The sequence below is a fragment of the Cetorhinus maximus genome, chromosome 16, assembly GCF_964194155.1.
Source record: "Cetorhinus maximus chromosome 16, sCetMax3.hap1.1, whole genome shotgun sequence".
NCBI classification, from domain to species: Eukaryota; Metazoa; Chordata; class Chondrichthyes; order Lamniformes; family Cetorhinidae; genus Cetorhinus; species Cetorhinus maximus.
The window spans coordinates 73,216,063-73,240,829 of NC_135894.1; the positions used below are offsets into that span (position 1 = coordinate 73,216,063).

The following is a 24,767-nucleotide window of genomic DNA, read 5'->3' on the forward strand; positions in this document are numbered from 1 at the left end:
ATGTGCGAGAAAGTGCACTTCCAGGTGAGGAATACCCCCCCCACCCGCACAGGGAGGGTATAGAGCTTCCTGGCGGACGTCACGCTCAGCGGGCCTTAATTGGCCAGCTCACGTAAAATGGTGGTGTGCCCCCAGTTGGGGGCGCCGTTCAGAGGCGCACCCACCTGCGCCCACTCCCGCATTTCTCCCCCAACAGGGGGAAAATTTTTCCTGCGAAAACTAACCTTGCTGGGATCATTTCTGTGGGCAGCCATGCCATCTAGTACTTTGATCAAGTTTACTCCAAGGTCACCTGACCTGTAGGAGGGCATCATACTGAAGCTCAACTCTGTTCCTCACCCTATGCCACACATTGTCTTCTAACAGGGGTCACTGAACAGTGATCAGGAGTGGGAACGTTTTCCCCTCACTAATTCAGCAGTGCTGAGGGTATATCTGCACACACTGAGAATTAAATCTGGAACTTTCCTGGTCTAGTTAGTTTCAGACACTAACTGGATTAGTTCACTGAGCTGAGAGTCACTTGTCAAACTTTGTACAGATTTGTTTCCTCTCCTGGTCTGAGATACAACCTGAGAATATAACATTGAAGCATATAATGATGATGATATAATTTCAATTAATTCTGTGATCTGAACTAAATTTCTTAAGTTCCTTTTTGAGCTGAGGAAGTTTCCCTTGCTCATCCCAGTGAAGGGATCCAAGTGCTTGAAAGGCTACATAAGGAAGGACCAAATCGAATATATTTAACAAGTGCCTTTAAATATAGAGGTGCTTCAGAGATCGCTGTGTGTAATCTTTGTTTGCCACAAACTAAATTGCTCTGTAACTTTATTGATCTCAGGACCGGGGAGCCCTGGTTCTGTTACAAACCAAGGAAGCTTCCCTGCTCTGCTCGTATCAACCATGCTAAAGGAGGATATGAGAAAGGTCTCTTAATTGGAGAAGAGAAGCGTTATTTCCAAAAGTATGTCACTGAATGTTCTTTTGTTTATGTTTTGTTTTCTCAACTTTTATTCTGGTCCAGATTGTAATAAAAACACAAGGTATAGAACCAGACTTCCCAACACTGGAGAGCCAATTAAAAACTTCAACTTGAAATACCTTCCAGAGCCCATCAGTGTTTATATCTTTGTTGATGCGTTGATTTGGAGATCTTATTAATTTAAGAAAGTTCAGGTGCTTCTTCAGCGTAAAGAATGGAAAATTGAATAACAAGTTATCAAACACCACCCTCAGGCAAATCTAAAGGGTTGGCAGAGGCTATAGGGCTGATCCACATCTCAGACTTGGAATGATATGTGTTCATTATATGTTCATGGGATGTGGGCATTGCTGGCAAGTCCAGCAATTATTGCTCATCCCTTGTAAAGGTGGTGGTGAGTCACATTCTTGAACCGCTGCAGTCCAAGGGATGTTGGTAAACCAAAATGTTGTTTTGAAAGGAGTTCCAGGATTTTGACCTGGTGAGGGTGAAGGCACAGTGATATAGTTCCAAGTCAGAATGGTGTGTGACTTGGAGGGGAATTTGTAATTGGTGGTGTTCCCATGCACCTGCTGACCTTGTTCTTCTAGGTTGTAGAGGTCGCAGGTTTGGAAGGTGCTATAGTTGAAGTCTTAGCAAGTAGCTGCAGTGCATCTATTATAATTACACACTGCAGCTATTTTGTGCACTGGTGGTGGAGGGAGTGACAGTTTAAGGTGCTGGATGAGTGCTGATTGAGCTGCTTTCTCCTAGATAGTGTTAAGTTTCTTTAGTTTTGGAGTTGCCCCCATCCAGGAAAGTGGTGAGTATTCCATCACATTTCTGATTGTAGCTTGTAAATTGTGGAGAGGCTTTGGCAAGTAGGAAGGTGAGTTACTTGACACAAAATTCCTAGCCTCTGCCTGCTCTTGTAGACATTGAGGCCATCTAGCCCATTGAGTCCATGCTGGATCTTGGTACAGCAACCCTATTGGTCCCTTTTCCTGCTCTATCCCTTTAAACTTACTTCCCTCAATTGCCCATTCAATTTCCTTTTGGAATTATTGATTACCTTTGCTTCCACCATCCTCATAGGCATTGAGTTCCAGGTCATTACTACTCGCTGTGAAAAAAAGTTCTTCCTCATACCCCCTTGTGTATCTTGGCAAAACTCCAAAATATGTATCCCCTTGTTTTTGTACCATCAACTAAGAGGAAGAGCTTTTCTTTGGCAGGTTTAGAGAAGATAGACATAATCTTATACACCTCTGTCAAATCTCCCCATAACCTCCTTTGCTCCAAGAAAAACAATGCCATATTCTTCAGCCAAACTTTGTAGCTAAATTCCCTCATCCCTGGAACCATTCTGATAAACCTCCTCTGCAACCTGTCAAGGACCCTCACACCCTTACGAAAGTGTGGTGAGAATGTGTGGTGTGATGCAACACTCTAGTTGTGGCCTAACCAGAGCTTTACACAGATTCAGCATAAGTTCCCTGCTTTTGTGCTCAGTACCTCTTGTTTATGCAGCTCAAGATCCCATAACTATCCATTCTGCTTGTCCTGTTGCAATTTATTTGTATCATCCTCACTGTCACATCCAAGTTTGGAAACATTGGCAAATTTTGAAATTTTGCTTTGTATTCCAAGATCCAAGTCATTTATATATGTATATGTATATATATCAAGAGGAACAGTGGTCATGGCTCTAGCCCTTGGAGAACACTATGGTCTACCAGCCTTCAGTCTGAGAAACAGCCATTTACCATGATTTATTTTTTTCTGTCCTTAAGCAAATTTAGTATTCAAACTGACACTGACCCTCCTATTTCAAGAGCTTCAACTTTGTTAACCAGTTTTACACTGGTACTTCACCAAAGGCTTTCTTAAAATCAAGACAGACAACATCCATTGCTTTCCTTTCATCAGCTTTCTCAACGGTTTCATCAAAAAAATCAATTTGATTAGTGAAACTTGATCTGCCGTTTACAAATCTGTGCTGGCTCTCCTTAATTAATTCAAATCTCTCCAGGTACCTGTTGACTTTTTTCCCTTGATTATTGCTTCTAAAACCCCACCCACCCACCACTGATATTAAACTGAGCATAGTTCCTAGGAACATCCTTACACCCTTTCTTGAATAAGGGTTTCACATTTGCCACTTTCCAATCCTCTGGCACCTCCCCCCCATATCTAGGCAAGGTTAGAAGATTATTGGCAAAGCCCTTCCACTATCTCCTCCCCAACTTCCTGTAGCAACTTAGAATGCAATATCGCTGGAGCAGGCGACTTATTGACTCTAAGTATTGCCAGCCTTTCCAGTACGACCTTCGTATCTATTTTTGCTCCATCGATTACCTCTACCATTCCCACTTCTAACTTTTCAGCACCTGTTTCCTTAGTAAACACTAATACAAAGTATTCATTAAGTATTTAAGATCGGCTTGTTCTTGTAGCTGAGTGGATGAAAATATGAGTGCTACACTTGAAACCTTTTTTCATCAAATTTCACCTGCAATTTTCTTCCTTACTTTGCTCTCCTCATTGGGGTACCTCCTCGTTGGGATACATTCTGACACAGGCATTTGTGCTTATCCAAGTGTCAATCCTTCATGTGTGAGTTTCGACAATGAATGTTAAGCTATCTCTGACTTGGAGAATAGCAGCATTGATCCTCCTTCTGTCCCCGCCTAGCGTCCGTGCACAGACACTTCAACAAGAGGGCACTAGTCCTTAGGAGCAGGAGCTCTGGCTGATTTTCCCTGTTGCTAAATTTTTGAATGTCTGCGGTCAGTTGCTTCTGTTGTTGGCTCAACTGAGAGCTAACTCAGGACAGACTTACATGCCTGCATGGCTCAGAGACAGAGGCAAGAATATCTGCCTGTGATCGATTTGGATCATTAGCTTTCAAACCATTGAAATAAGTTGAAGTGAAAGTACTTAAGTGGTTGGCAGCACTCAAAGTGGAAAGGTCACCTGTCGCAGATGGGGTGCATCCTCGATTACTGAGGGAACTAAGGGTGGAATGCAGAGGCTCTGTCCATCATCTTCCAGTTTCCTGAGATGTGTATGTGCCAGATGACTGGAGGGTTGCAAGTGTTATACTTGGCACAAAAAGGGAGAAGTGCTTAATTCAGATGATTAATGACCAGCCAAATTAATATTGGTGATGGGGAAACTTTTAGAGATAATAATGTGGGGCAAAATTAATCGTCACTGGGAAAATCAAGGGTTAATCAATGCCAGCCAGCATGAATCTGTTAACGGTAAATTATGTTGAACTAATTTGTTTGAGTTCTGTGACGAAGTAATGGCGAGGGTGATATGGGTAGTGTGGTTGGTGTTTTGGGTGTTTTTCAGATGTTGATATGAGGACTAATGCTATTTTTGATATCTATTAATGACTTGGGGACACAGGGCACAATTTCAAAATTTTCGGTTGACAGGAAACTCCAAAGAGTAATAACCATGAGGATAAAATTAGCAGCTTTCAGGAGAATATAGACAGATTGTTAAAATGGGCAGGCACACCCCAGATGCAAACTTATGTGGAGAAATGTGAAGTGATGCAATTTGGAAGGAAGGGAGGAAGAATAAACTAATAAATAATTTTAAAGAGAGTGACCTAGCATAAAAAATCTTTGAAGATGTCAGGACAAGTTGAGGCATATAGGATCCTTGTGTAATAAAAGCAAAATACTGCGGATGCTGGAAACCTGAAATAAAAAACAGAAAATGCTGGAAAAAAATCAGCAAGTCTGGCAGCACCTGTGGAGAGAGAAGGAGAGTTAATGTTTCAAGTCCATATGACTCTTCTTCAGAGATATATATTATATTACATAGGATATATAGGATCCTTGGTTTTATAAATTGCGTACATTGGGTACAAAGGCAAGGTAGTTGTGCTAAACCTTTATAAATCACTGGTTAAGCCTCAGTTGGAGTATTGTGTCCAATTGTGGATGCAACACTTGAGGAAAGATATCAAGACCTTGGAGAGAGTGCAGAGGGCGGATTTACAAACGAGTCAGTTAAGATTGTGGGAAAGCTGAAGAAGTTGGGATTGTTCTTTGAAAACCATTTAGTGTTTTGATGGAGTAAATAAGAAGAAAGAGTTTCCATTGGCTGAAGGGTCGGTAACCAGAGGGCACAGATTTAAGGCAATTGACTGAAATTGAAAGTGAGATCAGGAGAATTTTTTTGAAAACCCAGAAGTTATGATCTGGAATGCACTGCCTGAAAGGGTGATGGAAGCAAATTCAATAGTAACTCTCAAAAGGGAATTGGGTAAATATTTAAAGGAAGAAAATTGTTGGATTATAGAGAAAGAATGGGGACTGGGATTTAACTAGATAGTGCTTTCAAAGAGAGGGCCCAGCATTGATGGGTTATAGAGCCTCCTTCTGTGCTATAAATTCTCCAGTTCCAGCTGGTACTCACTAGAGTGATATCATGCCTGTAAGTTGTGCTGAACTCATTCAGGCCCCTCTCAAGAGAACTGTTCCCGTTTTTCTGAAAACAACGTCCCAGATGTTCGCTCCTGGGTCAAGTGTGCAGAGATGGGAGAGTTCCCGGCTCTGCAAACCCAACCTTTAAAAATGGCCACCTGCTGTTCCACTTCGCAGGGGGGAGGGCTGGATTAGAAGTTGGGCTTATTGTCCCTGGAACGAGAGTCAGAGCTGATGTGTGCAGAGGCGGACTGGGTGGAAGGCTGCCTCTGTGCTTTGGCACTATTTTGAATTTAGTAAAAAAGTGAATAAAATGAAAAACAGCCCTCACCCCTCACCCGCTCACCCCCTGTTCACACACTCCCCATGCCCCATCCATGCCAACCTATGCACTTTATGCTCCCCATCCAGGCTCCATAGCCCCTTATTGCCTCTGTGCTAACCCATGTCCCTCTACCCACCCTCATGTTGCCTCATACCTCCTATGCCAACCAATGCCCCTCCACCCGACCCCATGGCCCCTCATACCCCCTATAACACCAACTCATCCCCATGGCCCTTTATAGCCTCTATGTCAACCCATGCCCTCACTCAACCTCATTTCCTTTTATAGTCCCTGTGCCAACTTAGTGCCAGCTCATGCTAGTCCATGACCCAACCCACCACACTAGCCCCTTCATGCCAGCTCACCTAGTATCCACCATGGACAAGTCATACCGACATAAAATAATGTGTCTATTTTAAACAAAAAAACACTAATTGAATTTTAAAAATTCAATACATGAAATTTCCTTCAATTAATCTCTTATGAAAACAAACACTCCTATTCTATAACTACCGGAGCTGTCAATCAAGCTGTTCACTTAACAGGCACCCCACTGTGGCAATGTTAGTTTGTAAAATGCCATTGCAACACAAATCCTGTAATGACTGCCCTCAAACTTAAGTCAACGGACAGAATGAAATATCAAGCAATGAGTTTTTGAACGCCACACTTTTTTTAAAATTTAAAGTCCAGCAGAGTTAAATCCTTTGATAGCTTTGACAATTCCAATGAGTTCTGGCAGTTCTTTGACAGCTTTGACAGTTTTTTGACAGCTTGACAGTTCTTTGACAGATTTGATAGTTTAAATGAGTTTATGCACTTTTTACACACAATCATATCTACTTTTAACAATTCCAAAGGGTGCATTATCTATCCCAAAGGGTGCATTACCTATCCTAAAGCATGTATTACCTCTCCTGACAGGTGCCTTAACTATCTCAAAGGGTTCCTTACCTCTCCCAAAGGTATTCCCAGATCATATCAAAATGGGTACCTTACCTCACCAAAGTGGTACCCTGGCAATCTAAATAAGTCCACCAACTTCAGACCAGTGTTTACCTGGTCTAATCTGCATACACATGGTTTTACACTCCTAGTCTACCAAAATCCTAAACCATGCATGCATGAACCCTAGCCCAACCCCAGTCCTGTCTCTGTGAAAATAGGAAATCTTGTATTCAGGGGGCGAGTCTTAGGATTTTTGGCCATTTTCGCTACTTTCATCACAATGTAGAGCCTCTCCGTTGTGGCAAAAATCTAGGCCAAAGCTCTGTTTATGATGGGATTGACTGAAAAGTGAAAATCACTCAGCCTGCATCCTGACTCGCACCAAGTCGCATCCACCCATGATCTCTGTGCTCATTAACCTATGTTGATTACTGATGTAGAGATGCGTGAATGTACATATTCACATAGTTGTTTACAAATACCTCATTTGTCTCACCTTTCTCTCTGCCTCTGTATCCTCCTCCGGCCCTAAAATCCTCCAAGACTTCTGTTCTTCCGCAATTTCCTTTGTCTCTCCATGAGGCCGTGCCTTCAGAAGTCTAGGCCCTAAGGTCTATAATTCCCACCTGAAAACCCTCCATGTCGCTACTTCTCTCTGCTCCTTTAAGATGCTCCTAAAACCCCATGTCTTTGACTAGGCTTTTGTCACCTGTCCTAATATCTCCTTATGTGGCTTGGTGTCAAGGTTCATTTCTTTGTTTTATTCATTTACAGGATGTGGGTATCACTGGCTAGGCCAACATTTATTGCCCATCCCTAATTGCCCTTCAGAAGGTGGTGGTGAGCTGCCTTCTTGAACCACTAAAGTCCACGTAATGTAGGTACACTCATAATGCTGTTAGGGAGGAATTCCAGGATTTTGACCCAGCAACAGTGAAGGAATGGTGATATATTTCCAAGTCAGGATGGTGAGAGGCTTGGAGGGGAACTGCCGGGTAGTATTGTTTTCATGTATCTGCTGCCCTTGTTCTTATAGATGATAGCAGCCGTGGGTTTGGAAGGTGCTGCCTAAGGAGACTTGGTGAGTTTCTGCAGTGCATAATGTAAATGGTACACACTGCTGCCACTGTTCGTCAGTGGCAGAAGGTGTGAATGTTTGTGGATGGGGTGCCAATCAAACAGGCTGCTTTGTCCTGGATGGTATCAAGCTTCTTGAGTGTTGTTGGAGCTGTACTCATCTAGGCAAGTGCAGAGTATTCCATCACACTCCTGACTTGTGCCTTGTAGATGGTGGAGAGGCTTTGAGGAGTCAGGAGATGAGTTACTCAACGCAGGATTCTTAGCCTCTGTCCTGCTCTTGTAGCCGCAGTATTGATGTGATAATAGTTCTATGAAGGGCCTTGGAAGTTTTACCACATTATAATTCATTGATGCAGATGATTCTGATTGAACTTGTTTACAAGTAGTTGTTTGGTAGTACCGAACTTGAGTGTTGCTGAAAAAAAGAGACATTTTTTTGTCAAAGCTTTTTGCCTTGAACTCATCAGGACAATTTGTAAGAAAACACCAATGTATCCATTGGACCTGCCGCTCAATGTGACTGGACAGCTTTGCTCAAAAGTAAGTTGAAAAAATGCTTGCTGGTCTTGTGTAAGAACGATAAGCTACTGCATTATATACATGACAGGGCTCATCCTCACGGTTCACTACATCCGCATATGTATGGGCTGCCCAAGACACACAAAAGTGATGTCTATTTATGTCCTACTTTATCTATGACTGGTTCTGCACAGCATGAATTGGCCAACTGGTTGGGCAAATTGTTACAACCAATATTGAGCAAGTTTCCACATACACAGTGAAGGATTCCTTCACATCTGTGAAGACCATACAGGACTTGCATATCGATAACAATGCTGTGTCCATGTGCTCATTTGACATTGCTAGCCTATTCACCAATGTTCACTTAACGAAACCATAGATATTTGTGCTGCTGCACTATATCTTGGCAATCTAAAGCCAGCACCATTGCGTAGATCAATATTCATTGACCCTATGAACTTGGCAACTTATGCGGTTGAGTTCAGTTTTAATGACACCATGTATTCCCAAATAGATGGTGTTGCTATGGGATCCCCTCTAGGCCCAGCTTTCACAAGCATCTTTGTTGGGTTCCATGAGAAACATGTCTTCAATGGAATGATACCCAACCTCCTACTCTTTGCATATTTATGATAGGTGGATGATACATTTGCTATATTTAAATCCGCAGCTGCATGCCATAATTTTCTTGGATATCTTAATGGGCTCCATCCTGAAATGGAGCAATCAAATGAAGTCCCCTTCCTTGATGTAGTAATTGAGAAATATGCCAGAGGGTTCTATACCACCGTCTATCACAAGCCGAACTTCACTAGTCACTGCACGCGTTGGGACTCTCATGGTTCCATGTGCTATAAGATTGGCCTAATCAGCAACCTCATAAATAGGGCCCCAGCCATTTGCTCACCAAGTTTGATGTTGAAATAGGGCAAATCAAAGACATCCTGCAGGATAATGGCTACCCTGATCAGATCATTTCACGCTGTATATTACACAAATTCATGAACAGGCCCAAGGCCATATCTTTCGGCCCTGAAAAGTGCCCAGTGTCACTGGAAGATTACCCTGGAAGGTCAAGGTATCCCAATAATTTGAGCAACAGGTGAAGCTAGCTGTTTCACGCTGCTACTATGCAGTAGCAACACATCTGGTATTTGCCACTAGCAGGATACTGCCACCAAGCCAAAAAGATATTCTGCCTATCACACGAATGAGTCATTTGATATATAAATTTCAATACCAGGGTGATGCAGGCCATATGTCTCAAAGACTGACAGATTATATCAAACAGCATGCCCCTTCCGCCGTTCACAACAGGCAAGGTGTGGACTGTACCCAACTAGCCTGTGCTTGCAAAAATCAAAACACAGTTCAACATGAGATATGATTCTGTGATTGGATAGCATTTGCTAAATAATCCTCAGTGTGCTAAGAATTACACTGACACCAAATTAAGATTGTCAGTCAGACTCACAGTGTGATGCATTTGCATGTACTGGAAGCTACATATATTAATACACAGGACCCTGTTCTTTGCAGACAGAGGGAATATGTACACACATTGCACCTGTTTCAGCTAAACAAAATAAGTGACAACACTCGCCGGTTCATTCCCCAGGGCAATGTCTTGACCAATCAGAGTCAAGCTGCCTGGTTTAAATTTCAAACAATGTTTGGTAGTTAACTGTTAGTCACCATTCACTTGTGCATTCTCCATGGCAATGCCTCTACCAATCAGAATCCACTTGCCAAGCAATCAGCACTCTCTTCTCATACAGTATAAATATACTGTTTCCCTTGACATTGATATTTTCTTGTGAATTATCCTGATGAGTGCAAGATGAAAAGCTTTGACAAAAATGTGTCTTTTTCCCAACAATATTGAACTGTGTTTGTTAAGTCATCTCTCTCATATCGTCAGGGAGGGGACCTGAGAAGCCAAAGCTAAAGGTGTGACGTAACCTTTACTTAGGCAGCCCCTCAGAATCGAGAATGACTTGCTTCCATTCTGGTTCAGTGCATTCTAAGATGGGGCCGATGCACGATCTGCAAACTCTACCACTTGAGAAAGGTGGTATTTGAAGGATTGTGTAGTTGAGTTGCTTGGGGCCTATCTGCTTCCTTCTGCTACCTGGAAGTGGCCTCCACGTGCTCCAGTCGAAGTCTCTCAAGGTGTTTGGCGCCTTCCCGAATAGTCCTTCTGCATTTTGGGTGGTTGTGAGCCAGGGATTCTCATGAATCAGTGGGGATGTTGGATCTCCTCAGGGATCCACAAAGCGTTTCCTCTGCCCTCCTGGAAGCCTCTTGCCGCGACACATCGCGTAGTAGATGTAATGCTACGCACATTTATGGATACAATCTTTGCATCCATTTTAAAGCATTTAGTCTCTTACCAAACCTGAGAGTTCCAGACCTTTGGTCTGCTCCGGCATACCCATAGTGTTCACAAATTGCCTCACTTTGGATAGGCTGAGGAAACTGTCCTGAACCACCCCATTGGAAATGTTCCGCTCAGGTGGCATCTGGGGGTTCGTGCAAGGAACGAGATTTGAAATGTTCTCTGTTGGAGAAGTCTCTCCAATCCTCTCCCCCTCTGCGGCGTTGCTGCTCCTGGCTTCCCGGAGCTGGGGTGCAATGAGAGCTTCACTGCTCCCAGATTCCTGGGACTGGGGTGCGCTGGCCTTTTCGGGTTGTGGGCAAAGTTGGGGTGCGCTGGTCTCCTCATTGTCTCCAATGTTCTGGAGCTTGGGTGTCTCGTCCTCCAACTCCCTAGAGCTTTGCCGCTTCTTCTGTAGGTGCTGCCCTTGCCCTTCTTTGTCCGAAGAGCAGCTGCCCTTGTCATCTGTGTCAGATGGGAGACGCCTCTTGCCACTGGTCTGGGAAGTGGTTTGGTCCCTTTTTAGCCCGTTCTTCCTTTTGGCTCTCTTCACCAGCTGCCATTCCCCCTGCTGATTTTCCGCTGCTTCCTCCTCCATTGATTCGCTCTCCTGAGGAGTGGGAGGTTCAGGGGGCAGTGCAGTTGATTGGCTGTCTGCTGCCTCAATCTTTTCCTCCACCTTGTCTCTCTCTGTGTCTTCCTTTGTCCCGTTGTTCTCACTGGGGGCCATGGTGGCTGGAGTGTTGCAAGTGTCCTTGGTAGTCGTGACATGAAGCATTTCCTCTGCTTCCCCCTTGTTGGCTTTGGCTGCCTGTGCATAAGTGAGGCAGCGTTTGGGGCAGGTCCTGTAGAGGTGGCCTGCCTCGCCACACAGGTTGCAGCACTTAGTCTGTTTGCAGTCCTTTGTCAGGTCCCTTCCTGCATGCAGTTCTTGCAGAGGGCGGCGCTGCAGTTGGCCGCCACATGACCAGACTTGCCGCGTGAGCGACAAAGTTTGGGTTGCCCAGCGTAGACAAGGTAGCCACGGCTTCCCCCGATAGCGAAGCTGGAAGGAGGGTGGAAGATGGCTCCCTTACCATCAGCCTTTAGTGTGACCTTGACCTGGCGTTTGCTTGTCCAAATCCCGAAGGCGTCTCTAACCTCGGTGCAGCTTCCAACCTTGTCGACGTACCTGGCGAGGAAGGCAGGGACATGGGGGTTGTAGAGATGCACAGTCACCTCACGTTTCTTCTTCCAAAAGGTACACAGAGAGTACACAGAAAGTATTCAGACAACGTATAATTGAGCTGTTGATGTGTGGGTGTAGTCTGGTTTATTGCACGCTGTGAGTCAATCCAAATGCTTGAGACGGCTCTGAGCAGGGGAGGAAAACGTACCCCTCGGTTGTAAGGCAGGATCACCCCACAGGCTCCACGCTGGCCTGTCCCAGCTTAGCTGGGAGGCTGTTGGGGGGCACAGATCTGTTGAGGCAGCCTGAAGGAAGAAGACAGCTCAGTAAAGTCATCGCAGTCCGACATTTTGAGGATCAGCATATCTTTTCATGCCGCATTGTATGACGTGAAGCCCACAGACAGCACGGCCTCCCAGTCCTTCCTGTCCTCTATCACAGAGGTCATAGACGACAGTCTACAGGAGAGCCTGGTCAAACTGCTAACCCCTGACGGACTGGCTAAGGCCCTTGAGTCCTTCGAGAAGAGTAAAACTCCCGGAAACGACGGCTTGCCGGCTAAGTTGTATTCGGCTCTGTGGGACTGGATCAGCCCAGACCTGCTAGAAGTGTACGAGGGTGTGCTTCTGGCCGGCAGCATGTCAGAATCCATGAGGAAAGGCATCATCACCCTCATCTACAAGCACAAGGGGGAAAGGGAGGAAATTAGAAATTGGCGACCCATTTCACTGTTGAATGTGGACTAAAAGATTCTGTCCAAGGTCATCACCAATCGGGTCAAGTCCGCTCTGGAATTAGTGATCCATCCTGACCAGACCTGCGCTGTGCCGGGCAGGAAGATATCTGACAGCCTCGTGCTGCTCAGGGATACGATTGCCTATGTTCAGGACAGGGGTGTGGACACCTGCCTCAACAGCCTGGATCAGGAGAAGGCCTTGACAGAATATCGCACATCTATGTGGTGGATGTGCTCTCCAAAATGGGGTTTGGGGAGGGAATTTGCAATTGGATCCAACTGCTCTACACTAACATCAGTAGTGCAGTCTCAATCAATGTTTGGGAATCAGATAGCTTTCCTATTAAATCTGGAGTCAGACAGGGCTGCCCTCTCTCCCCTGTCCTGGTTGTGGCATAGAACCCTTTGCTGAGTCCATCAGGAAGGATCTAGGCATATAAGGAGTGATGATCCCAGGCAGTGGAGGCACTCAGGTCAAAGCCTCCCTGTACATGGACGATGTCGCCGACTTCTGCTCAGATCCGCTGTCGGTGCGCAGACTGATCCACATCTGCGACCAATTCGAACTGGCCTTGGGAGCCAAGGTTAATCGTGGGAAGAGCGAGGCCATGTTCTTTGGGAACTGGGCTGACCGATCCTTTGTCCCCTTCACCGTCAGGGCTGACGGCCTGAAGGTGCTGGGGATATGGTTCGGAGGGACATGCTTTAGAAACTGGAAGGAGCGAGTGTCTATGGTGCAAAGAAAACTGGGCATGTGGGAGCGACGCTCCATCTCCATTGCGGGAAGAACCTGAGGTGTGAGGCACTCTTGCTGTTGCTGTAAGTGGCGCAGGTCTGGCCCATTCCAGACTCCTGCACGATGGTGATCACTTGAGCCATCTTTCGCTTTATCTGGAGGTTGAAAATGGATCGTGTCCGCAGGGACGCAATGTACAAGCCTCTAGATAAGGGGGGAAAAAACGTGCCCAACATCACCCTCATACTGATGGCTACCTTTGTGTGTGGATGCATCAAGCTGTGCGTTGACCCTCGGTACGCAAACACCAAGTGTCACTACGTGCTGAGGTTCTACCTGTCCCCGGTGTTGCGAAGGATGGGTCTGGCCACGCTGCTGCGGAACGCTCCAAGTAGTTGGACCGTGCTGTACCACCTGTCCCTCGTGGAAAAATTTATGCAGAGAAACACCTTTGACCACAAGTCCATCAGGCAGTGGTCGGCACATAACGTCTTAGAGGCCCTGCGGGAAAAGAAGAGGGTGAATCCTGTGGGATGGTTCCCCGAGCAGACTGTCAAAGTCATTTGGCAGAATGCCTCATCTCCAGAACTTTCCAACAAGCACCAAGACGTAGCTTGGCTGGTGGTGAGAAAGGCCCTCCCCGTCAGATTCTTCCAACACGCCAGGAGTCTCACCCCCTCTGCACGTTGCCCTCGAGGTGGCTGTGGTGGGGAAGAGACCGTTGTTCACCTCCTTGTGGATTGTGCCTTTGCAAAGAAGGTCTGGAGAGGGATGCAATGGTTTCTGTCGAGGTTCATCCCGAGCAGTTCTGTGACACAGGACTCTGTGCTCTACGGGCTGTTCCCAGGGCCACACACCGAGACAAACATCAACTGCAGCTGGAGGATCATCAACTCGGTGAAAGACGCTCTTTGGTCTGCCCGAAATTTGTTGGTCTTCCAGCGCAAAGAGTTGTCCCCGACCGATTGTTGCAGACTGGCAAATTCCAAGGTCCAGGACTACGTGCTGAGGGACGCACTAAAGCCTGGAGCAGCCGCCGCAAAGGCACAATGGGGAAAGGTCGCTGTCTAAGACCTTTCTGCCACAGTGCACCGAGGGGTTGGGAACTGTTTAAAGCCCCTCAGGCTGTACAGCTCAAAATGAATGTATGCATTGAATAATAGTTGTATTATAATTGTATTGAAGCACCTTAGAGTGCAACATGATGTATGTTGATAACTCCAATACTATTGTCTGATTGTCTGCATTGACCATATTGAAATGATTGTAATATTCATTGATTATATTGAAGCACCTCATGATCCATGTGTAAAAGTTGAATCTGACTGTACTTTTGTGATGATGATTTTGAAATGTTTTGTAATGTTCTTCCAGATATTTTATGAATAAAGTATATTTTTCAAAAAAAAAAGATGCTGGAGCTGCCTTCTTGAACTGCTGCAGTCACTGTGATGTAGATACACCCACAGTGCAGCTAGGAAAGGAGTTACACAATCTTGAGCCAGCAACAGTGAAGGAACAGTGATATATTTCCAAATCAGGATGGTGAGTGGCTTGGAGAGGAACTTGCAGGCAGTGATATTCCCATGGGCAGAATTTTTAGGTTGAGGGGTGGTGGTGGTGGCGCGGGATTGGCCGGGGAAGGGACCACGACTGCGATCAGCCCCTGACTGCGATTTCACACTGGCTGGCCAATTAACGGGGAGAGCTGCCTCGGGAGCTGAAGATTTGAAAACAATTAAATAAAGTTTTTAAAATCAAGAGAAAAGGTCCAAGCATCACAATCAGTCACCTAAACATATACATGATAAACATGCTGTCGACAGGTTTTTATTTTTTTAAATTTAGCAATGGAAACTTCATCCCGCCCTTGGATGAGGTTTCATGAAAAATGCCAAGTCCGCCTGGCCGCTTCACCCATCTGCCAACTGTAAGGTTGGGAGGCCACAAAATATCTGAGACAATTGCAACTTCAATGACACTAATTGGCCTCTTAATTATCGGCGGGCGTGCTTCTGACTTTTGCGCGCACCCGCCGGCCAAAATATCACGCAAGTGTGGGATGACGTCAGGACGCTCGCCTGATGTCATCTTGTTTAATTTTGCGTCCGATCAGGTTGGGCGCGTGCCCGCCTGCCAACCTAAAAATTCTGCACCACGTACCTGCTGCCCTTGTCCTTCTAGATGGAAGTGGTTGTGTGTTTGGAAGGTGCTATCTAAGGAGCTTAGGTGAGTTCCTGCAGTGCATCTCGTAGGTGGTACACACTGCTGCCACTGTTTGTCAGTAGTGGAGGGAGTGAATGTTTGTGGATGTAGTGCCAATCAAGCGGACTGCTTTGCCCTGAATGGTGTCAAACTTCTTGAGTGTTGTTGGAGCTGCACTCATCCAGGCAAGTGGGAAGTATTCCATCAGATTCTTGATTTATGCCTTGTAGATGGCGAATGAGCTTTGGGGAGTCAGGAGGTAAGTTATTCGCCACAAGATTCACAAGCCTCTGACCTGCTCTTGTAGCCACAGTGTTTATATAGGTAGTCTAGTTCAGTTTCTGGTCAATGGTAACCCCCAAGATGTTGATAGTGGGGGATTCAGTGATGGTAATGCCATTGAATGTCAAGAGGTGATGGTTAGATTCTCTCTTGTTGGAGATGGTCATTGCATGGAACTTGTGTGGCGTGAATGTTACTTGCCACTTGTCAGCCCAAGCCTGGATATTGTCCAGGTCTTGCTGGATTTCGACATACATTGCATCAGTGCCTGAGGAGTCGCGAATGGTGCTGAGCATTGTGCAATCATCAGCAAACATCCCCACTTCTGACCTTACGGTGGAGGGAAGGTCTTTGATGAAGCAGCTGAAGATGGTTGGACCTAGGACACCAGCCTGGGCAACTCCTGCAGTGATATTCCAGCAACACCAACCACAACCACCTTGCGAGGTATAACTCCAAACAGTGCAGAGTTTTCCTCCTGATTCGCATTGACTCCAGTTTTGCCAAGGCTCCTTGATGCCACACTCGGTCAAATGCCGCCTTGATGTCAATGGAAGTCACTCTCATCTCATCTCGGGAGTTCAGCTCTTTTGTCCATAGTTGAACCAAGGCTGTAATGAAGTCATGAGCTGAGTGACCCTGGTGAAACCCAAACTGAGCATTGGTGAGTAGGTTATTGCTAAGCAAGTGCCACTTTGATCGCACTGTTGATGACCCCTTCCATTTCTTTCCTGATAATTAAGAGTAGACTGATGGGGCGGTAATTGGCCGGGTTGGATTTTTCCTGCTTTTTGTGTACAGGACAATTTTCTACCTTGCCGAGTAGATGCCAATGTTGTAGCTGTACTGGAACAGCTTGGCTAGGGGCGCACAAGTTCTGGAGCACAAGGCTTCAGTACTATTGCTGGAACGTTGTCAGGACCCATAGCCATTGCAATATCCAATGCCTCCAGCTGTTTCTTGATATGATGTGGAGTGAATTGAATTGACAGAAGACTGGCATCGGTGATGCTGGGGACCTCCAGAGGAGGCCAAGGTGGATCATCCACTCGGCACCTCTGGCTGAAGATTGTTGCGAATGCTTCAGCCTCATCTTTTGCACTGGTGTGCTGGACTCCTCCATCATTGAGGATAGAGACATTTGTGGAGCCTCCTCCTCCAGTGAATTGTTTAATTGTTCACCGCCATTCATGACTGGATGTGGCAGAACTACAGAGCTTAGGTCTGATCCGTTGGTTTTGGAATCACTTAGCTCTGTCTATTGCTTGCTAATTCCACTGTTTGGCATGCAAGTAGTCCTGTGTTGTAGCTTCACCAGGCTGACACCTCATTTTTAGTATGCCTGGTCCTGCTCCTGGAATGGTAGAGTGGGGGATGTGCCAGGCAGTGAGGTTACAGTTTGTGGTTGAGTTCAATTCTACTGCTACTGATGGCCCACAGTGCCTCATGTTTGCCCAGTCTTGAGTTCCTAGATCTGTCCGAAATCTATTCCATTTCGCACGATAGTAGAGCCACACAACATGATGGAGGGTATCGTCAATGTGAAGATGGGGCTTTGCCCCCAAAAGGATAAAGTGGTTGTAATAACTTCCCAGAATGAACAGCTTTCAACTAGAAATAGCTAACTTTATTCTGATAACCTCTTCATTCCTGATTTGAATGTTTGGCCAGCTCTCTCAGCTAAATCATTTGATGAAGGATGGTATGGTGCTGTTTTGATATGTTTGATTCCTTTCTGATTCATGAAGTTTTGAAACTCTGCACTGGTAAAAATAGTACCATTATCAGAAACGATGATTTCAGGTAGGCCAAACATGCTAAAACAATGAGGAAGCTTTTCGATAGTTTCACTTGATGCTGGTGATCTTACTTCATACACGTACATCCATCCATTTAGAATGTGCGTCGATAATCAACAAAAACTTTGTACCTAAGAATGGCCCAAGTAGTCAATGTGTAGTCTAACCCAGGGTCAACCAGGCCACTGCCACGGATGCAGGGGAGTTGAAACAGGCAATTTCCATTGTTGCTGACAATGTGGACAGTGCTTGACCATGCGCTCAATGTCACCAATGCCTGGCCACCAGATGTAGCTTCGCAAAAGCATTTTCATCTTCAAAATGCCTGGATGCGCACTGTGAAGGCTTGATTACAAGTGATTCTCTGCCTCATGAAGGGACGACAAATCTTGATCCCCACAATAAGATTCCATCTTGACACCTTAACTCTGTTTTCCAGGCATGGAGTGATCTTATCCCTTCAGAGACTTGTGAATCTGACCACCCCTGCAATACCAGATCTCTGACTCTTGACAAAATTGGATCTTTGTTTGTCCAATTTCTAATCTGCTTCGCGCACACCGGTGAAGAATCCAAGAAGTTCAACACTAGCACGACTCCTTGTGTCACAGGAGCATGTGCAATGTTATCTGGTAATGGGAGACGACTGAGTGCGTATGCATTCGCAATGTGTAAGCTTGGAAGGGGTATGACAGTGTACTCGTACGCAGATAAAATTAAAGCCCAATGTTGTATTCGTGTTGAAGCAATTGGTGGAATTGCCTTACCCTCACTGAATAAATCCCTTCATGGGTTTTTTGTATGTTTGCGGCATCCAATCCTCTTCATTTTAGCTCCTTGAGCTTCAATGTCAGATTAGCCTTTTCTAATCTGATTTCTGTCTTTTCCTTTTCTGTTTGCTGCCAAATTTTGCCTTGTCTTCCATTTTGATTTCACAGTCAGCCAGTCTCGTTCTGGTGAAATCTTGATTTGCTTTGGTTCGGTAGTTCGGCTACCCATGGTTTCATTTTCCACTGGCATCTTGGTAAGTTCTATGACCCTTCCTTTCAATGCCTCTTTGGCTTCATTCAGCTGATTCTCCAGCTCTTCAGTCTCTTCCTCATATCTCTTTGTTTCCTCCTGGAATATAAAACATTGCTGAATCTTCTCTGCCAACTGTTTCTTCAGTTTGTTCAGAGTGGCACTAAGTTCATTCTGTTTCTCTCCATGTTTTTCCAGAGGAACCAATGCTGACCTAAGGGATCCTTGCAGCATGTGAAGGTCCTTCAGTTCTCTTAACTCATCTCGTAATACACTGTCATATTTCCTTAACAGCTCAGGAACTCCTCCTGTCCTCAGGTGGAATATCTTGGACCAATTAAGCTTGATTTTTTTGTAACCAGCCGGGACCTAGAAGACTAGGTCCTTTTCCATCAAAGGTAGCTGGGCTGTCTGCTGCTGGTAAGAGACTGGTACTGAGGGGATGCCTTTTACTTGGATTGTCTCTCCAGTGTATGTCTTTAATATCACAGCTGTCCGCTCAAGGGTTAATAGCTGAGTACCTTCACTAAGGTATTCGAAAATATGTCCTCCCACCACTGTTGTTGAGGCTCCTGTGTCCACCTCTATTATAGTGGTTTCTCATTAGCTTGGACATTACAGTGATAGGTTCAGCCTTTATGAGGTTACTTTGTATAGGGAATAGATGTTGGTGTCGGCAGCTTCAGGGTCTGCTGTATTTTTAATTCAATCATGTTAGTTTGCTGCTTCATGGCCTTTTTTGACTTCGCCCTGCATTGCCTTACTACGAGACCTCTCTATGGCATTCAGCCTCCTTGAATCTGCAGGTGTCCGGTTTGTGGTCACCCCCACATCAGTAGCATGTTAAGCTCTGAGGTGCTGCCAAAGTGTTTCTACTAGGCCGTTTCATGCTCCTGACAGTGGACATTGCATCTCGCTTCAATGTTGTGGATGTGGCTTTTGCGCAATGCTCAGCGATAGGTACCTGCCCTTCATGAAGAAGAGCGCCATCTTATATGTGCTGCAAAACGTTCGGGTCTCTCGCAGCGCTTTCCATGGCGAGGGGGGTATCTAGAGCACGTCAATTTCAGCGAGTAAACGGCACTGGTTGGGGTTCTTCTGAACTCCACAAACTATTCGGTCTCTCAACATCTCATTCAATGTGTCCCTGAAGTTGCACTGCTCTGTCAACTGTTTAAGGTTCGTTACATAGGCTGTGATGGACTCTCCTGGGGCCTTAATTCTGTAATTAAAATTAAAACACTGCATTGTTACAGGTGGCTTTGGCTGGAAATGCATTTTTATGAGGTTCACTAATTCATTGTAGGACTTAGAATGGGGTACGCTCAGGGCTGTAATGCTGTGAATGAGATTGTATGTCTTGCTCCCACATGCACTCTAAAGGATAGCTTTCTGCTTTGCCTCCACGGTAATTACGTTCACTATGAAATAAAAACCAAGGCGCTCTACATGCTGTCTCCAGTCTTCCCAATCCGCATCATAAGGATCAATTCCGCCCAAAAGTGTCATTACTGGCGAGCAGTCTTTTCTTTTTCTTTAGACTCGATGACCTCACATTAAGCAGGCGAGGTGCCGCGTCGGAGCTATTTATCTTCTTCATCAGATGTAATAACATCATAGAACGAACAGGCTTCAACTAGAAGCTGTTAACTTTTATTACAGAGAACTTTTTAGGTGTTACATGCTTGAACCATGACCATCGACAGGAAGTCCCACCTCCCGATTTGCCCATGCTTAGGGCTCATTGGTCGGAGGCTTCAAGACGTCACACGATCCTTGATTGGCAGCAGGAGAGACTGTACCTTACAGTTGTTACAGTGGTGGTCACTCCTACTGATACTGTCATGGACAGATGCATCTGTACCATGTGAATTGTGAATTGCCCCAAGCAACTTGAAACATTTCCCACATGTCAGAAGCAGTTGAGACAATTGCTGTGGACCCATTCTGACAGTGACCCAAAACCTAACCTTGATTTCTGCTCTGTCTCACTCTGTGCATTGCCTCCTCTCCCAGCTCTAGCTTCCAATTTCTCTCCTTCACATGCGTTGCTGTAGCTCTCAGGCCACTATCACCATCCAGCCTTGCCCTCTCCCCGATTGGCCTGTGTATCAGCATCTGACCCAATCGATGTCATCAACAATTTTGGATTTCAAAACAGTTAAAATAAATCAGAAATGAGAAGCATGCAAAATAATGGGAGACACTTAACAAAGGGAACAGAGAATGCTTGCAGAAAAAGATAGGCTGTTTAAGGGAAACAAAGAGTGAAATTCTTACTTTGGTGACTCAATAACAGTGATGTTCAACAGCGTATCTGTTCTCACAGGGCAAGCTTCTAATCTCTGTTAGCTCAGTTAGATAGAATTATTTCACAGAGAGAGAATGTGGTTTGCTATTTGAAATGATGTGCCCCCACCCCAGCTTCATATCCATTAACATCAGCAACTTTGTGTCTTAGCATGTTAAATAATGTTATCTTTTCTGTTTTAGGTCTCAAAACACTGAATCTTGGCAATCCCAGAAGGGTTGGTTCTCATCTTGCTGTGAACTTGGAAAACATCATTGTGGTGGAATATCGCCCGCGTGGCCATCCAATCCAATTCAGCACCATTGCAAGCCAGCACTTGCAATACATTTCAAATAAACTGGATGAAATTAAAGGAGGAAAAACACAGTTATAGCCATTACCTTAACAGCTCACTTCACCACTTTTCCAGTGGAAGTGTATATTTGAAGACTACAGAATGTCAGGAGGTCAATTCTACAGTTACTAGACAAAAGTCCAGACACAGTGGTTGTAATAAAGACTGCCAATGTCCGAGAACATTCAAAATATTTCAGTCTCTACTACAGTGACTGGTACTCCTACCAGCTGGATTTAGTGATGAGGAAAATGTTCACAGGTATCAATGTGGCATTTGTGGATGCCTGGGAAATGACAATAGCACATTACCTGCCACATAATATACACCCTGGGCGAGTCATTATAAAGAATAAAAAAGATGTGTTTCTTTCATATGTGTGTCCTTCTGTAAAAAGATAAATACTGTACTGGATCTATTTCAACTAGATTTTGGTTATCATATGATTCAAAATTTAAATAATAGGAAATATCTCTTAGGCCACTAAATTGGTTTCCATTGCGTCACTGCTGCTGATACTATGGCAGCCCTGAAGGCATCAATGGTGTGACCATGTCTGGCATGGTCCATGTCTGGCAGGTCCCAAGCTGTAACCCATTTTGGGAAGGGCATTAGCGCACACGTGCTGCCTGTGAGCTGGAAATCTGAGGAGACTAACTAGCATGGTGACAGAACCATTGTGATGTGACACTTGTTTTACAAACTCGGTCTGCCCTTGTCCACTGAATGCCTGTGCAATTGGCTCACAACTGTACAGGCATTCAGCAACATGAGGACCCCCCTCCCCACTGCACTCCCCTACACCCCACCCTGGCTCCACTTATGTTAGTTATAGGGCCAGCTACCTACCGCCAGGCAAAGTGCATTTGACTTCGTTCTACCCAGACAAAGCCATTGCAAGTTCTGTGGATTGTGTTTTAGACAAATGCTGTGTATATTCAGGGAGACAACAGGATTTGGTGACCCAATTATACCTGTTGTATGGGGGCTGTGGTTGCCATGTCTCTGGGTCTGCAACATGACCAGAAAATGGAGCCAAGGCTGCAGATAAGGGAAGCATGTGAAGAGGGAGGAGAAGGAGTGCTCTCCACGGGGCTTTTCATGAGCATTTGTCCTGCTTTCCACCTCATCTATAAACAATGCCTGAGGTGAATCAGGTCCAACAAGGAGATTAGTGACAGAGCAGTGCCACCTCCAACCCGACCTAGAGCCTTGCACCAGGGTGAAGATGGCACTGCCAGTGGCTGTAAAAATTGAACTTTTAAGTGTCCGGATTTTTCTGGGTGGGAGCGGATAACATTTTCAACATCTCCCGTAAGCAGACCATCTGGGAGGTGACTGAGGCCATTGATACCAGGAAAGCCGAATGCATCATTTTGTCCCTCAGCTGGTAGAAACAGGATGAGAGGGCATGTGGCATTGCCATGATGGTGGGATTTCCAGTGGTTCAGGACGCTAATGGCTGCACACATGTGGGCCCCCATGACAATGTGGAGAGGAACTGCGACCACAAGGCTGACCATTCTATCAATGTACAGTTTGTGTGTGACCATGTACATCATGTCAGTGAATGCCCACTATCCTGGCAGAAGCCATGTCTGCTGTCCCCACTATCTTTGCCCTTCATGGAGAAGCAGGTGGTGTCTCCTCAGGACAATGGCTGCCCCCTCTACAGGTGGCTAATGACACTTGAGATGTTGCACTGAGATTTTGGATTCCTTCCACCTGTGCTGCAGTGGAAGCTGCAGTTACCACCCTCTGTATCACGGCTGGGACCACTAGTGCTATCATGGAGTTGGCCACCACTTTCACAGTGGAAAGGATATGCTCCAAGCTCTAGGTGATGCCCTCTGCCACCTCCAGGCTCCTCAACAGTGACAAGAGGCCAGTACACCGAGCATTCAGTGTGCCTGCTCATCAGCATTTTCTGTAGACCACCCCATCAATGTCCTCATAAGAATCCTCTACAGCAGAACTCATGTGTGACTTTGCCCTCCAGTCAGGTGGCACATTCACTGCCCTTTCCCCTTGGCCTCGCTGTAACACACTTGTGCTCGGTGACTCACCATGTACTCATCTGGGATCTGTATTAACCTCTGATGTATACGCAGTCCCAGTATCTGCGTTGGTGCCTGTCAGTGTCAGACTAAGTGACGGTGTCACCTCGTCGCTGGTGTGGGTTTGCTGTCTCTCTTCTCCTGGTTGCGCTGTGGCTGGGCCGGTCACAGTTTTTGGGAATCTGAAAGCGTAAAATCAGAAGGGGGGCATTGGGGTGTGGAAGGTGGGTGATAGGGTGGAAAGCAAGAGGTCCATGGTGACACCATCAGCAGCTTGCACATCATGTCAGAGAGCAGGATGAGGGTAAGGTGACAGTTGAGAAGGACCATAAGGCAGCAACATGAATTATCTTGATGATGCTGGATGTTACGCTGTCTGTTGCAGCCGGCCCCATGATACAGAGCACCATCTCCTCCATCAAGCTCAGTAGATGAAGTTGTACCTGGCTCCCACTGCTTCTCTGCTGCTCCCTTCTGTTGTACATGACTTGTCCTACAAGGAAGGGAACAATGTCAGTGATTGTATTGCACGGTGTTTGGGTGTTATGCCTGCTGCAGGTGAATAGCTGGAGGTTTGTGGAGATGGTGAGAGGTGGCTGTGAGTCTGAGATCTATGGAAGGTTCATGAAGGTGCGTTGAAGTATGTAAATGTTGGACATGAGTTCTGAGTGCCAGGGAGTCCTGCTGGGTGAGTGGTGGGTGTGTGGTACATTGATCAGTATGAGAAGTGAGTTATTTAGTAGGCAGGAGATCGCACATGCAGATGCTTTGACCTTGACCACTAGTGTGAGGACATTAAACTTATCCTGACATTGCTGCCAGGTTGTAGGGGAATTGACCTTCCTGAACACCTGCTCCCTCTCACTTCAGGGGCAACATTGAGGGCCTCCTGGCCTCCCAAGGAAACATGGCCTCTCTCCTCTGTCCACCTCCTTGACCAATGTCTCCAGCGCAGAGCCATCTCTCTGTCCTGGTGCTCTATTTATTTTCAGTGGCAGCACTGGTATTCAGCAGCATTCTCCTGTATTTCATTGCAGCTTCCTTTCAGGAGGGTCAGATTGGCTTTAAGAGCAGGGAGCTAGCACTTGCTGGCCTCACATACTGTTAAGCTTCCTGTTGTGGGTGTAGCCAGCCAGAAGCTGGACTGTATGCAGAAATCATTCTAATGAGCAGTCAGTATGATGCTTCCCCTGCTCCCAAAAACACACAGCAACAAATTTTTATCTGATGGGCTTTTGTAACTATCTAAAATTAAGGTGAATTTTTAAACATAGATACATGATGCCATTTTAAAATGACTGTAATGTTCTTTTCAAAGGAGGATAAAGGGAGACTGAGTCCCTGTTCCACTTTTTGCAGAGGCTGCTCCTTAACTTCTGTTTGCACTTTAGCCCCACGCCCTTGATCTTTGGTCGGCTGGTGATGGGGAGTGGGCAGGATGGGGGTCCTCCTTGT

At 45.7% G+C, this 24,767-nt stretch overlaps 2 pseudogenes; one reads left to right on the forward strand and one right to left on the reverse strand.

Annotated features, from left to right (window-relative positions):
* LOC144691883 (NXPE family member 3 pseudogene) lies at positions 1–23,445 on the forward strand (annotated as a pseudogene).
* The window catches only part of LOC144691884 (NXPE family member 3 pseudogene), a 20,445-nt pseudogene continuing 19,006 nt past the window's right edge, over positions 23,329–24,767 (reverse strand).